Raw genomic sequence first — 16,702 nt, forward strand, 5'->3', positions numbered from 1 at the left:
TGAGCGGGTTTTCCCGAGATTGGACTTAGCTAAAACGTTTGGTTCAAAACATTTGCTTGCTGTCTTGGCATAACATCAATAAAGGCATAAACATCGCAAATAATGGTATGATGGCTAAGGCGTGCGGAACTTCGGTTCAGCAATGAATCGTGCATGCTAGGAAACTTTGACAGACTAGTATCTTTCGATAGATTTCCATACCTCCGCGATCAAAAAAAAAAAAAAAATAGCCAAATGCCTCGTCATCTAATTAGTGACGCGCATGAATGGATTAACGAGATTCCTACTGTCCCTATCTACTATCTAGCGAAACCACAGCCAAGGGAACGGGCTTGGAATAATTAGCGGGGAAGAAGACCCTTTTGAGCTTGACTCTAATCTGGCAGTGTAAGGAGACATAAGAGGTGTAGAATAAGTGGGAGATATTAGACCTCGGTTTGGTATCGTCAATGAAATACCACTACTCTTATTGTTTCCTTACTTACTTGATTAAATGGAACGTGTATCATTTCCTAGCCATTATACGGATATATTTATTATATCTTATGGTATTGGGTTTTGATGCAAGCTTCTTGATCAAAGTATCACGAGTTTGTTATATAATCGCAAACAAATTCTTTAATAAAACGATGCATTTATGTATTTTTGATTTGAAAATTTGGTATAACTCCAATTACTCAGGTATGATCCAATTCAAGGACATTGCCAGGTAGGGAGTTTGACTGGGGCGGTACATCTCTCAAATAATAACGGAGGTCCCAAGGCCAGCTCAGTGCGGACAGAAACCACACATAGAGCAAAAGGGCAAATGCTGACTTGATCTCGGTGTTCAGTACACACAGGGACAGCAAAAGCTCGGCCTATCGATCCTTTTGGTTTAAAGAGTTTTTAACAAGAGGTGTCAGAAAAGTTACCATAGGGATAACTGGCTTGTGGCGGCCAAGCGTTCATAGCGACGTCGCTTTTTGATCCTTCGATGTCGGCTCTTCCTATCATTGTGAAGCAAAATTCACCAAGCGTTGGATTGTTCACCCATGCAAGGGAACGTGAGCTGGGTTTAGACCGTCGTGAGACAGGTTAGTTTTACCCTACTAATGACAAAACGTTGTTGCGACAGCATTCCTGCGTAGTACGAGAGGAACCGCAGGTACGGACCAATGGCACAATACTTGTTCGAGCGAACAGTGGTATGACGCTACGTCCGTTGGATTATGCCTGAACGCCTCTAAGGTCGTATCCGTGCTGGACTGCAATGATAAATAAGGGGCAATTTGCATTGTATGGCTTCTAAACCATTTAAAGTTTATAATTTATTTTATAAACGACAATGGATGTGATGCCAATGTAATTTGTAACATAGTAAATTAGGAGGATCTTCGATCACCTGATGCCGCGCTAGTTACATATAAAAGCATTATTTAATACAATGACAAAGCCTAGAATCAATTGTAAACGACTTTTGTAACAGGCAAGGTGTTGTAAGTGGTTGAGCAGCTGCCATACTGCGATCCACTGAAGCTTATCCTTTGCTTGATGATTCGATAAATAAATGATTTTTCCTGTAGCCAAAAAACACCTCGTCATCAATTTAGTGACGCATATGATATTGTCCCTATCATATAATTTTTGATATAAAGACTTTAAAGAATTATATCAAGTTGCCAAATACCTCGTCATCAATTTAGTGACGCATATGATATTGTCCCTATCGTATAATTTGATATAAAGACTTTAAAGAATTCTATCAGTTGCCAAATACCTCGTCATCAATTTAGTGACGCATATGATATTGTCCTATCATATAATTAATATAAAGACTTTAATGAATTGTGTCAAGTTGCCAAACACCTCGTCATCAATTTAGTGACGCATATGATATTGTCCCTATCATATAATTTTTGATATAAAAACTTTAAAGAATTGTATCAAGTTGCCAAATACCTCGTCATCAATTTAGTGACGCATATGATATGTCCTATCATATAATTAATATAAAGACTTTAATGAATTGTGTCAAGTTGCCAAACACCTCGTCATCAATTTAGTGACGCATATGATATTGTCCCTATCATATAATTTTTGATATAAAACTTTAAAGAATTGTATCAAGTTGCCAAATACCTCGTCATCAATTTAGTGACGCATATGATATTGTCCCTATCATATAATTAATATAAAGACTTTAATGAATTGTGTCAGTTGCCAAACACCTCGTCATCAATTTAGTGACGCATATGATATTGTCCCTATCATATAATTTTTGATATAAAGACTTTAAAGAATTGTATCAAGTTGCCAAATACCTCGTCATCAATTTAGTGACGCATATGATATTGTCTCTATCATATAATTAATATAAAGACTTTAATGAATTGTGTCAAGTTGCCAAACACCTCGTCATCAATTTAGTGACGCATATGATATTGTCCCTATCATATAATTTTTGATATAAAGACTTTAAAGAATTCTATCAATGCCAAATACCTCGTCATCAATTTAGTGACGCATATGATATTGTCTCTATCATATAATTAATATAAAGACTTTAATATTTTGTTTGCCAAACACCTCGTCATCAATTTAGTGACGGAATATCAAGTTGCCAAACACCTCGTCATCAACTACTATATTATGGTTGCGCCGACCTCTCATATTGTATTCTCTTATGTCTTCATAGGATTTTGGCAATTATACGAGTAAATTAAATAATATACATATGAAAATGATTAATTATATATGTATAAGGGAAAAAATGCTGAAATATTCCCATATTATCTTAGTATTATAGAGGAAAGACCGTTGCCGACCTCTGATATTGTTCAAAACTTATGTATTTATATGATTTTGGCAATTATATGAGATATACATGTATAAGGAAAAAATGTATCTTAGTATATAGAAAGACCGTTGCTGACCTCTGATATCAAAACTTATGTATTTATATGATTTTGGCAATATATGAGTAAATTAAATAATATACATATGAAAATATTAATTATTATATGTATAGGGGAAAAAATGCTGAAATATTCCCACATTCTCTTAGTATTATAGTGAGAGGGTATAGTAGTGAAACGACCGAATTACGACAGAGGGTTCAAAACTACTATAGGTAGCTGCCGACCTCTATTGTTCAAAACTTATGTATTCATATGATTTTGGCAATTATATGAGTAAATTAAATAATATACATATGAAAATTATTAATTATTATATGTATAGGGGAAAAAATGCTGAAATATTCCCACATTCTCTTAGTATTATCATTATAGTGAGGGTATAGTAGTGTAAACGACCGGAATTACGACAGAGGGTTCAAAAACTACTATAGGTAGGCAGTGGTTGCCGACCTCTCATATTGTTCAAAACTTATGTATTCATATGATTTTGGCAATTATATGAGTAAATTAAATAAATATACATATGAAAATTATTAATTATTATATGTATAAGGGGAAAAATGCTGAAAAATATCCCACATTCTCTTAGTATATAGAGAAAAGCCATTATAGTGAGAGGGTATAGTAGTGTAAACGACCGGAATTACGACAGAGGGTTCAAAAACTACTATAGGTAGGCAGTGGTTGCCGACCTCTCATATTGTTCAAAACTTATGTATTCATATGATTTTGGCAATAATATGAGTAAATTAAATAATATACATATGAAAATGATTAATTATTATATGTATAAGGGAAAAAATGCTGAAAATATCCCACATTCTCTTAGTATTATAGAGAAAAGCCATTATAGTGAGAGGGTATAGTAGTGTAAACGACCGGAATTACGACAGAGGGTTCAAAAACTACTATAGGTAGGCAGTGGTTGCCGACCTCTCATATTGTTCAAAACTTATGTATTCATATGATTTTGGCAATAATATGAGTAAATTAAATAATATACATATGAAAATGATTAATTATATGTATAAGGGAAAAAATGCTGAAAATATCCCACATTCTCTTAGTATTATAGAGAAAAGCCATTATAGTGAGAGGGTATAGTAGTGTAAACGACCGGAATTACGACAGAGGGTTCAAAAACTACTATAGGTAGGCAGTGGTTGCCGACCTCTCATATTGTTCAAAACTTATGTATTCATATGATTTTGGCAATAATATGAGTAAATTAAATAATATACATATGAAAATGATTAATTATTATATGTATAAGGAAAAAATGCTGAAAATATCCCACATTCTCTTAGTATTATAGAGAAAAGCCATTATAGTGAGAGGGTATAGTAGTGTAAACGACCGGAATTACGACAGAGGGTTCAAAAACTACTATAGGTAGGCAGTGGTTGCCGACCTCTCATATTGTTCAAAACTTATGTATTCATATGATTTTGGCAATAATATGAGTAAATTAAATAATATACATATGAAAATGATTAATTATTATATGTATAAGGGAAAAATAATCATATTATATATGAATAATGGAAAAAAAATGAAATGTTCCTATAATCTCTTAATATATAAGAGAATAGCCCGTATGTTGGGTGGCAAAATTGAAAATACCCGCTTTGAGGACAGCGGGTTCAAAAACTACTATAGGTAGGCAGTGGTTGCCGACCTCCCGCATTATTCGAAATATTTATTTCGGATTATGTTTATATTGGTTACATACAATAAAGTATATTATTATCCGTACAAATTTGTTTCTCAGTTCTATTAGAACACGGGACTTGGCTCCGCGATAATAGGAATATACGCTTTATAGATAATATCGTTGAAACAAAAGTCAAGTTTCTATTATATATAGAATAACAATCGTTTCCATATATTATCGTTAATTTTTGGAGGCAGGCAAATATTAATTTATTACCTGCCGTATAGTTGGATTATTATATCGTTACGGTATAATACAAATATGGATTCTTATGAAAGAAATAAAAATTATATTAAATGTGGAAATATTATCTATGCGCTTGGTTTTTACCAGAGATATATATGAAAGAGATAAATTTTAAATTTATCTTCAAAATGCAAATGATTTAACTAATATTTATATTGGTTTAAACAAAAATTGTACATGTGTGGATACAATAATTATGTATGTTGGAAATAAAATGATATTTTATAATGAAATATGTATGTATAAAAGATAAAATTATAGAAATATATATATTACAATAATTAGATGAAATTCTTGTTATATTGGTAAAACAAGTATAAATTAAAAATGAAAATATGGATTACGAATGCTATATAAAATGGCCGTAATCGAATGGATTTTTACTTATATATTTAAAATTTACCCAAAGGCGAAATATTGAATTTTATTCAATATAATAAAATCATGGAATTATATAAAGTGAAAAATCTATATATCTATATATCTATTATATTGCTTATTTCGATTCAAAATATATGAATGGAATATGAAGGAAAAACATTATTCTGGTTGATCCTGCCAGTAGTTATATGCTTGTCTCAAGATTAGCCATGCATGTCTAAGTACACACGAATTAAAAGTGAAACCGCAAAAGGCTCATTATATCAGTTATGGTTCCTTAGATCGTTAACAGTTACTTGGATAACTGTGGTAATTCTAGAGCTAATACATGCAATAAAACATGAACCTTATGGGACATGTGCTTTTATTAGGCTAAACCAAGCGATCGCAGATCGTTATATTGGTTGAACTCTAGATAACATGCAGATCGTATGGTCTTGTACCGACGACAGATCTTTCAAATGTCTGCCTATCAACTTTTGATGGTAGTATCTAGGACTACCATGGTTGCAACGGGTAACGGGGAATCAGGGTTCGATTCCGGAGAGGGAGCCTGAGAAACGGCTACCACATCTAAGGAAGGCAGCAGGCGCGTAAATTACCACTCCCAGCTCGGGGAGGTAGTGACGAAAAATAACAATACAGGACTCATATCCGAGGCCCTGTAATTGGAATGAGTACACTTTAAATCCTTTAACAAGGACCAATTGGAGGGCAAGTCTGGTGCCAGCAGCCGCGGTAATTCCAGCTCCAATAGCGTATATTAAAGTTGTTGCGGTTAAAACGTTCGTAGTTGAACTTGTGCTTCATACGGGTAGTACAACTTACAATTGTGGTTAGTACTATACCTTTATGTATGTAAGCGTATTACCGGTGGAGTTCTTATATGTGATTAAATACTTGTATTTTTCATATGTTCCTCCTATTTAAAAACCTGCACTAGTGCTCTTAAACGAGTGTTATTGTGGGCCGGTACTATTACTTTGAACAAATTAGAGTGCTTAAAGCAGGCTTCAATGCCTGAATATTCTGTGCATGGGATAATGAAATAAGACCTCTGTTCTGCTTTCATTGGTTTTCAGATCAAGAGGTAATGATTAATAGAAGCAGTTTGGGGCATTAGTATTACGACGCGAGAGGTGAATTCTTGGACCGTCGTAAGACTAACTTAAGCGAAAGCATTTGCCAAAGATGTTTCATTAATCAAGAACGAAAGTTAGAGGTTCGAAGGCGATCAGATACCGCCCTAGTTCTAACCATAAACGATGCCAGCTAGCAATTGGGTGTAGCTACTTTTATGGCTCTCTCAGTCGCTTCCCGGGAAACCAAAGCTTTTGGGCTCCGGGGGAAGTATGGTTGCAAAGCTGAAACTTAAAGGAATTGACGGAAGGGCACCACCAGGATGGAGCCTGCGGCTTAATTTGACTCAACACGGGGAAAACTTACCAGGTCCGAACATAAGTGTGTAAGACAGATTGATAGCTCTTTCTCGAATCTATGGGTGGTGGTGCATGGCCGTTCTTAGTTCGTGGAGTGATTTGTCTGGTTAATTCCGATAACGAACGAGACTCAAATATATTAAATAGATATCTTCAGGATTATGGTGCTGAAGCTTATGTAGCCTTCATTCATGGTGGCAGTAAAATGTTTATTGTGTTTGAATGTGTTTATGTAAGTGGAGCCGTACCTGTTGGTTTGTCCCATTATAAGGACACTAGCTTCTTAAATGGACAAATTGCGTCTAGCAATAATGAGATTGAGCAATAACAGGTCTGTGATGCCCTTAGATGTCCTGGGCTGCACGCGCGCTACAATGAAAGTATCAACGTGTATTTCCTAGACGAGAGGTCCGGGTAAACCGCTGAACCACTTTCATGCTTGGATTGTGAACTGAAACTGTTCACATGAACTTGGAATTCCCAGTAAGTGTGAGTCATTAACTCGCATTGATTACGTCCCTGCCCTTTGTACACACCGCCCGTCGCTACTACCGATTGAATTATTTAGTGAGGTCTCCGGACGTGATCACTGTGACGCCTTGCGTGTTACGGTTGTTTCGCAAAAGTTGACCGAACTTGATTATTTAGAGGAAGTAAAAGTTCGTAACAAGGTTTCCGTAGGTGAACCTGCGGAAGGATCATTATTGTATAATATCCTTATCGTTAATAAACATTTGTTATAATACAAATAAATACAATTTACCAAAATAAAAATATTACAAAATGATTCCACGGAATCAAAAGTTAAAGTCAAAATAAAATGAAGATGGCTTTTATTTTATATGTGGGGCTTGGCAACCTCATAAAAAGACTTTAACATTATTAATGTTGTTGTGCGTATTTGTGGCAGTACCTACTACAACAATGGCGTTTCCTATAAAAACAAATTCTCGAAAATGGAAATCGAAGAAACTGAACAAAATTTGAAAGTAGAAGTCGAATTAAAATTAAAATAATTTTGAATGTGGTATTCAAAATAAGTGTGTGTGTATATGGACCATAATATACACGCGTTGCGAATATGTATTGTTCATCTATGTTATGAGCATACGTTGGCTAATGCAACAACCTAAAATATACAATGTTTGTACCTGTCATCCATCAGGTTAATGTTTTATATAAATTTTGCAGTATGTGTCACCCAAAATAGCAAACCATAACCAGATTTTTATGATACATAATGCTTATATGAAACTAAGACATATCGCAACATTTATTTTTAGGTATAAAAATAAATTTATTGAAGGAATTGATATATGCCAGTAAAATGGTGTATTTTTAATTTCTTTCAATAAAAACAATATTGATATTATATAAAAATGAATTATAAAACTCTAAGCGGTGGATCACTCGGCTCATGGGTCGATGAAGAACGCAGCAAACTGTGCGTCATCGTGTGAACTGCAGGACACATGAACATCGACATTTTGAACGCATATCGCAGTCCATGCTGTTATGTACTTTAATTAATTTTATAGTGCTGCTTGGACTACATATGGTTGAGGGTTGTAAGACTATGCTAATTAAGTTGTTTATAAATTTTTTATAAGCATATGGTATATTATTGGATTAAATAATGATTTTATTCATAATATTAAAAAAGAAATGAAAAACATTATCTCACATTTGAATGTGAAAAACGAAGAGAAATATTTTCTTTTTCAATCAAATAATACTGAGAAATGTCTAGCATAAAAAATTGAAATATTTTTCATCTAGAATTGTCTCTTATTAATGATTCGGAAAAAGAAAAATCTTGGTTTTGTTATTATTCTTCGTTGGTTCGTTAAATGGATAAAAAATAACTTTGCTTACAAGAACTATTGGAACTATTTATAACGAATTTAATTGATTGTTTTATCATTTATAAATAAAGAATTTATGGCAAAATATAGTTATATATACAACCTCAACTCATATGGGACTACCCCCTGAATTTAAGCATATTAATTAGGGGAGGAAAAGAAACTAACAAGGATTTTCTTAGTAGCGGCGAGCGAAAAGAAAACAGTTCAGCACTAAGTCACTTTGTCTATATGGCAAATGTGAGATGCAGTGTATGGAGCGTCAATATTCTAGTATGAGAAATTAATGATTTAAGTCCTTCTTAAATGAGGCCATTTACCCATAGAGGGTGCCAGGCCCGTATAACGTTAATGATTACTAGATGATGTTTCCAAAGAGTCGTGTTGCTTGATAGTGCAGCACTAAGTGGGTGGTAAACTCCATCTAAAACTAAATATAACCATGAGACCGATAGTAAACAAGTACCGTGAGGGAAAGTTGAAAAGAACTCTGAATAGAGAGTTAAACAGTACGTGAAACTGCTTAGAGGTTAAGCCCGATGAACCTGAATATCCGTTATGGAAAATTCATCATTAAAATTGTAATATTTAAATAATATTATTAAGAATAATGTGCATTTTTTCCATATAAGGACATTGTAATCTATTAGCATATCCCAAATTTATCATAAAATATAACTTATAGTTTATTCCAATTAAATTGCTTGCATTTTAACACAGAATAAATGTTATTAATTTGATAAAGTGCTGATAGATTTATATTATTACAGAGCGTTAATTTTTCGGAATTATATAATGGCATAATTATCATTGATTTTTGTGTTTATTATATGCTCTTGTATGATTAACAATGCGAAAGATTCAGGATACCTTCGGGACCCGTCTTGAAACACGGACCAAGGAGTCTAACATATGTGCAAGTTATTGGGATGTAAACCTAATAGCGTAATTAACTTGACTAATAATGGGATTAGTTTTTTAGCTATTTATAGCTAATTAACACAATCCCGGGGCGTTCTATATAGTTATGTATAATGTATATTTATATTATTTATGCCTCTAACTGGAACGTACCTTGAGCATATATGCTGTGACCCGAAAGATGGTGAACTATACTTGATCAGGTTGAAGTCAGGGGAAACCCTGATGGAAGACCGAAACAGTTCTGACGTGCAAATCGATTGTCAGAATTGAGTATAGGGGCGAAAGACCAATCGAACCATCTAGTAGCTGGTTCCTTCCGAAGTTTCCCTCAGGATAGCTGGTGCATTTTAATATTATATAAAATAATCTTATCTGGTAAAGCGAATGATTAGAGGCCTTAGGGTCGAAACGATCTTAACCTATTCTCAAACTTTAAATGGGTAAGAACCTTAACTTTCTTGATATGAAGTTCAAGGTTATGATATAATGTGCCCAGTGGGCCACTTTTGGTAAGCAGAACTGGCGCTGTGGGATGAACCAAACGTAATGTTACGGTGCCCAAATTAACAACTCATGCAGATACCATGAAAGGCGTTGGTTGCTTAAAACAGCAGGACGGTGATCATGGAAGTCGAAATCCGCTAAGGAGTGTGTAACAACTCACCTGCCGAAGCAACTAGCCCTTAAAATGGATGGCGCTTAAGTTGTATACCTATACATTACCGCTAAAGTAGATGATTTATATTACTTGTGATATAAATTTTGAAACTTTAGTGAGTAGGAAGGTACAATGGTATGCGTAGAAGTGTTTGGCGTAAGCCTGCATGGAGCTGCCATTGGTACAGATCTTGGTGGTAGTAGCAAATAATCGAATGAGACCTTGGAGGACTGAAGTGGAGAAGGGTTTCGTGTGAACAGTGGTTGATCACGAGTTAGTCGGTCCTAAGTTCAAGGCGAAAGCCGAAAATTTTCAAGTAAAACAAAAATGCCTAACTATATAAACAAAGCGAATATAATACACTTGAATAATTTTGAACGAAAGGGAATACGGTTCCAATTCCGTAACCTGTTGAGTATCCGTTTGTTATTAAATATGGGCCTCGTGCTCATCCTGGCAACAGGAACGACCATAAAGAAGCCGTCGAGAGATATCGGAAGAGTTTTCTTTTCTGTTTTATAGCCGTACTACCATGGAAGTCTTTCGCAGAGAGATATGGTAGATGGGCTAGAAGAGCATGACATATACTGTTGTGTCGATATTTTCTCCTCGGACCTTGAAAATTTATGGTGGGGACACGCAAACTTCTCAACAGGCCGTACCAATATCCGCAGCTGGTCTCCAAGGTGAAGAGTCTCTAGTCGATAGAATAATGTAGGTAAGGGAAGTCGGCAAATTAGATCCGTAACTTCGGGATAAGGATTGGCTCTGAAGATTGAGATAGTCGGGCTTGATTGGGAAACAATAACATGGTTTATGTGCTCGTTCTGGGTAAATAGAGTTTCTAGCATTTATGTTAGTTACTTGTTCCCCGGATAGTTTAGTTACGTAGCCAATTGTGGAACTTTCTTGCTAAAATTTTTAAGAATACTATTTGGGTTAAACCAATTAGTTCTTATCAATTATAACGATTATCAATTAACAATCAATTCAGAACTGGCACGGACTTGGGGAATCCGACTGTCTAATTAAAACAAAGCATTGTGATGGCCCTAGCGGGTGTTGACACAATGTGATTTCTGCCCAGTGCTCTGAATGTCAAAGTGAAGAAATTCAAGTAAGCGCGGGTCAACGGCGGGAGTAACTATGACTCTCTATCGCATGCATCTATATATGACACCTTACGTGCTTATGGTGCGCCAAAGGGCTTCGTTGACTACGTACAGAATACGTACGAGGGTGGCGGTACCAGTCTCAATGGGGACGGTTGGAGTTCAGAGGAATTCGTCCCTGCTAGAGGAGTGAAGCAGGGTGACCCTTTGTCTCCTATTCTATTTAACTTGGTAATGGACAGGTTACTTAGAAACCTACCCAGCGAAATTGGTGCCAGAGTCGGAAATGCCATTACTAACGCGGCCGCGTTTGCAGATGATTTGGTACTATTTGCTGAAACTCGAATGGGACTTCAAGTATTGTTGGACAGAACGTTGGATTTTCTATCTCTCGTCGGCCTCAAACTTAATGCCGACAAATGTTTTACCGTTGGCATTAAGGGCCAGCCGAAACAGAAGTGTACCGTGCTAGAGGCACAGAGCTTTTACGTAGGCTCAAGAGAGATTCCATCATTGAAGCGAACGGACGAGTGGAAGTACTTAGGCATCAACTTCACTGCAACTGGGAGGGTTCGATGCAATCCGGCCGAGGACATTGGTCCAAAGCTACAAAGATTGACAAAGGCCCCCCTCAAACCACAACAGAGGATGTTCGCCCTAAGGACTGTCCTTATCCCACAGCTCTATCACAAGTTAGCCCTTGGGAGTGTGGCGATAGGCGTCCTACGAAAAACTGACAAACTAATACGATACTATGTGCGAAGATGGCTAAATCTTCCGCTGGATGTGCCGATAGCATTCATTCACGCAGCCCCAAAAAGTGGAGGTCTCGGAATTCCATCACTTAGATGGGTAGCTCCAATGTTAAGGCTAAGACGTTTGAGTAACATTAAATGGCCTCACCTCACGCAAAACGAGGTAGCCAGCTCTTTCCTCGAAGCCGAAAAACAACGGGCCCGAGATAGATTATTTGCAGAACAACATGAATTGTTATCGCGTCCGGCAATAGAAAAATATTGGGCGAACAAATTGTACCTCTCAGTTGATGGCAGCGGACTCCGTGAAGCGGGCCATTGGGGACCGCAACACGGGTGGGTTAATCAACCCACGCGTTTACTAACAGGAAAGGAATATATAGACGGTATTCGTCTGCGGATAAATGCCCTACCCACGAAGTCTCGTACTACAAGGGGAAGGCACGAATTGGAACGACAGTGTCGTGCAGGATGTGACGCTCCCGAAACAACAAACCATATAATGCAAAAATGTTACCGATCGCATGGGAGGCGCGTAGCTAGACACAACTGCGTAGTAAATCGAATCAAGCGGGGACTTGAGGAGAGAGGCTGCGCGGTCATTGTTGAACCAAGTCTGCAGTGCGAATCCGGCCTTAATAAACCGGACCTGGTGGCACTACGACAAAATCACATTGATGTGATCGACATACAAATTGTGACAGACGGACACTCTATGGATGATGCGCACCAGCGCAAAATCAATAGATACGACAGACCGGACATACGAACTGAATTGCGTCGCAGATTCGAAGCCGCAGGTGACATTGAATTCCATTCTGCCACCCTGAACTGGAGGGGGATCTGGAGTGGTCAATCCGTTAAAAGATTGATAGCGAAGGGTCTCCTCAGCAAATATGATAGTCATATCATTAGCGTCCAGGTTATGAGAGGCAGTCTCGGTTGTTTTAAACAGTTCATGTACCTGAGCGGGTTTTCCCGAGATTGGACTTAGCTAAAACGTTTGGTTCAAAACATTTGCTTGCTGTCTTGGCATAACATCAATAAAGGCATAAACATCGCAAATAATGGTAATATATAAATGGCTATGAGGCGTTGCGGAACTTCGGTTCAGCAATGAATCGTGCATGCTAGGAAACTGAAGTGTTGACAGACCTAGTATCTTTCGATAGATTTCCATACCTCCGCGATCAAAAAAAAAAAAAAAATAGCCAAATGCCTCGTCATCTAATTAGTGACGCGCATGAATGGATTAACGAGATTCCTACTGTCCCTATCTACTATCTAGCGAAACCACAGCCAAGGGAACGGGCTTGGAATAATTAGCGGGGAAAGAAGACCCTTTTGAGCTTGACTCTAATCTGGCAGTGTAAGGAGACATAAGAGGTGTAGAATAAGTGGGAGATATTAGACCTCGGTTTGGTATCGTCAATGAAATACCACTACTCTTATTGTTTCCTTACTTACTTGATTAAATGGAACGTGTATCATTTCCTAGCCATTATACGGATATATTTATTATATCTTATGGTATTGGGTTTTGATGCAAGCTTCTTGATCAAAGTATCACGAGTTTGTTATATAATCGCAAACAAATTCTTTAATAAAACGATGCATTTATGTATTTTTGATTTGAAAATTTGGTATAACTCCAATTACTCAGGTATGATCCAATTCAAGGACATTGCCAGGTAGGGAGTTTGACTGGGGCGGTACATCTCTCAAATAATAACGGAGGTGTCCCAAGGCCAGCTCAGTGCGGACAGAAACCACACATAGAGCAAAAGGGCAAATGCTGACTTGATCTCGGTGTTCAGTACACACAGGGACAGCAAAAGCTCGGCCTATCGATCCTTTTGGTTTAAAGAGTTTTTAACAAGAGGTGTCAGAAAAGTTACCATAGGGATAACTGGCTTGTGGCGGCCAAGCGTTCATAGCGACGTCGCTTTTTGATCCTTCGATGTCGGCTCTTCCTATCATTGTGAAGCAAAATTCACCAAGCGTTGGATTGTTCACCCATGCAAGGGAACGTGAGCTGGGTTTAGACCGTCGTGAGACAGGTTAGTTTTACCCTACTAATGACAAAACGTTGTTGCGACAGCATTCCTGCGTAGTACGAGAGGAACCGCAGGTACGGACCAATGGCACAATACTTGTTCGAGCGAACAGTGGTATGACGCTACGTCCGTTGGATTATGCCTGAACGCCTCTAAGGTCGTATCCGTGCTGGACTGCAATGATAAATAAGGGGCAATTTGCATTGTATGGCTTCTAAACCATTTAAAGTTTATAATTTATTTTATAAACGACAATGGATGTGATGCCAATGTAATTTGTAACATAGTAAATTAGGAGGATCTTCGATCACCTGATGCCGCGCTAGTTACATATAAAAGCATTATTTAATACAATGACAAAGCCTAGAATCAATTGTAAACGACTTTTGTAACAGGCAAGGTGTTGTAAGTGGTTGAGCAGCTGCCATACTGCGATCCACTGAAGCTTATCCTTTGCTTGATGATTCGATAAATAAATGATTTTTCCTGTAGCCAAACAAACACCTCGTCATCAATTTAGTGACGCATATGATATTGTCCCTATCATATAATTTTTGATATAAAGACTTTAAAGAATTATATCAAGTTGCCAAATACCTCGTCATCAATTTAGTGACGCATATGATATTGTCCCTATCGTATAATTTTTGATATAAAGACTTTAAAGAATTCTATCACGTTGCCAAATACCTCGTCATCAATTTAGTGACGCATATGATATTGTCCCTATCATATAATTAATATAAAGACTTTAATGAATTGTGTCAAGTTGCCAAACACCTCGTCATCAATTTAGTGACGCATATGATATTGTCCCTATCATATAATTTTTGATATAAAAACTTTAAAGAATTGTATCAAGTTGCCAAATACCTCGTCATCAATTTAGTGACGCATATGATATTGTCTCTATCATATAATTAATATAAAGACTTTAATGAATTGTGTCAAGTTGCCAAACACCTCGTCATCAATTTAGTGACGCATATGATATTGTCCCTATCATATAATTTTTGATATAAAAACTTTAAAGAATTGTATCAAGTTGCCAAATACCTCGTCATCAATTTAGTGACGCATATGATATTGTCCCTATCATATAATTAATATAAAGACTTTAATGAATTGTGTCAAGTTGCCAAACACCTCGTCATCAATTTAGTGACGCATATGATATTGTCCCTATCATATAATTTTTGATATAAAAACTTTAAAGAATTGTATCAAGTTGCCAAATACCTCGTCATCAATTTAGTGACGCATATGATATTGTCTCTATCATATAATTAATATAAAGACTTTAATGATTTGTGTCACGTTGCCAAACACCTCGTCATCAATTTAGTGACGCATATGATATTGTCCCTATCATATAATTAATATAAAGACTTTTTAAAGAATTGTATCAAGTTGCCAAACACCTCGTCATCAACTACTATATTATGGTTGCGCCGACCTCTCATATTGTATTCTCTTATGTCTTCATAGGATTTTGGCAATTATACGAGTAAATTAAATAATATACATATGAAAATGATTAATTATTATATGTATAAGGGAAAAAATGCTGAAATATTCCCATATTATCTTAGTATTATAGAGGAAAGACCGTTGCCGACCTCTGATATTGTTCAAAACTTATGTATTTATTTGATTTTGGCAATTATATGAGTAAATTAAATAATATACATATAAAATGATTAAATATTATATGTATAAATGTATAAGGGAAAAAATGATGAAATATTCCCATATTATCTTAGTATTATAGAGGAAAGACCGTTGCTGACCTCTGATATTGTTCAAAACTTATGTATTTATATGATTTTGGCAATTATATGAGTAAATTAAATAATATACATATGAAAATTATTAATTATTATATGTATAGGGGAAAAAATGCTGAAATATTCCCACATTCTCTTAGTATTATAGAGAAAAGCCATTATAGTGAGAGGGTATAGTAGTGTAAACGACCGGAATTACGACAGAGGGTTCAAAAACTACTATAGGTAGGCAGTGGTTGCCGACCTCTCATATTGTTCAAAACTTATGTATACATATGATTTTGGCAATTATATGAGTAAATTAAATAATATACATATGAAAATTATTAATTATTATATGTATAGGGGAAAAAATGCTGAAATATTCCCACATTCTCTTAGTATTATAGAGAAAAGCCATTATAGTGAGAGGGTATAGTAGTGTAAACGACCGGAATTACGACAGAGGGTTCAAAAACTACTATAGGTAGGCAGTGGTTGCCGACCTCTCATATTGTTCAAAACTTATGTATATTCATATGATTTTGGCAATTATATGAGTAAATTAAATAATATACATATGAAAATTATTAATTATTATATGTATAAGGGAAAAAATGCTGAAAATATCCCACATTCTCTTAGTATAATAGAGAAAAGCCATTATAGTGAGAGGGTATAGTAGTGTAAACGACCGGAATTACGACAGAGGGTTCAAAAACTACTATAGGTAGGCAGTGGTTGCCGACCTCTCATATTGTTCAAAACTTATGTATTCATATGATTTTGGCAATAATATGAGTAAATTAAATAATATACATATGAAAATGATTAATTATTATATGTATAAGGGAAAAAATGCTGAAAATATCCCACATTCTCTTA

General features: G+C 35.9%; 1 non-coding gene and 2 pseudogenes across 1 annotated transcript; all 3 read left to right on the forward strand.

The window, feature by feature from the left end:
• Positions 1 to 5,402: 5,402 nt before the first annotated feature.
• Positions 5,403 to 7,384, forward strand: LOC117149555 (annotated as a pseudogene).
• Positions 7,385 to 8,070: 686 nt separating this feature from the next.
• Positions 8,071 to 8,249, forward strand: LOC117149551. Its single transcript, XR_004460374.1, has one exon. It is a non-coding gene; the product is annotated as a 5.8S ribosomal RNA (ribosomal RNA).
• A 395-nt stretch (positions 8,250 to 8,644) lies between these two features.
• LOC117149557 lies at positions 8,645 to 14,520 on the forward strand (annotated as a pseudogene).
• Positions 14,521 to 16,702: the final 2,182 nt, after the last annotated feature.

The sequence above is a fragment of the Drosophila mauritiana genome, unplaced genomic scaffold (assembly GCF_004382145.1).
Source record: "Drosophila mauritiana strain mau12 unplaced genomic scaffold, ASM438214v1 U_243, whole genome shotgun sequence".
Taxonomy (NCBI): domain Eukaryota; kingdom Metazoa; phylum Arthropoda; class Insecta; order Diptera; family Drosophilidae; genus Drosophila; species Drosophila mauritiana.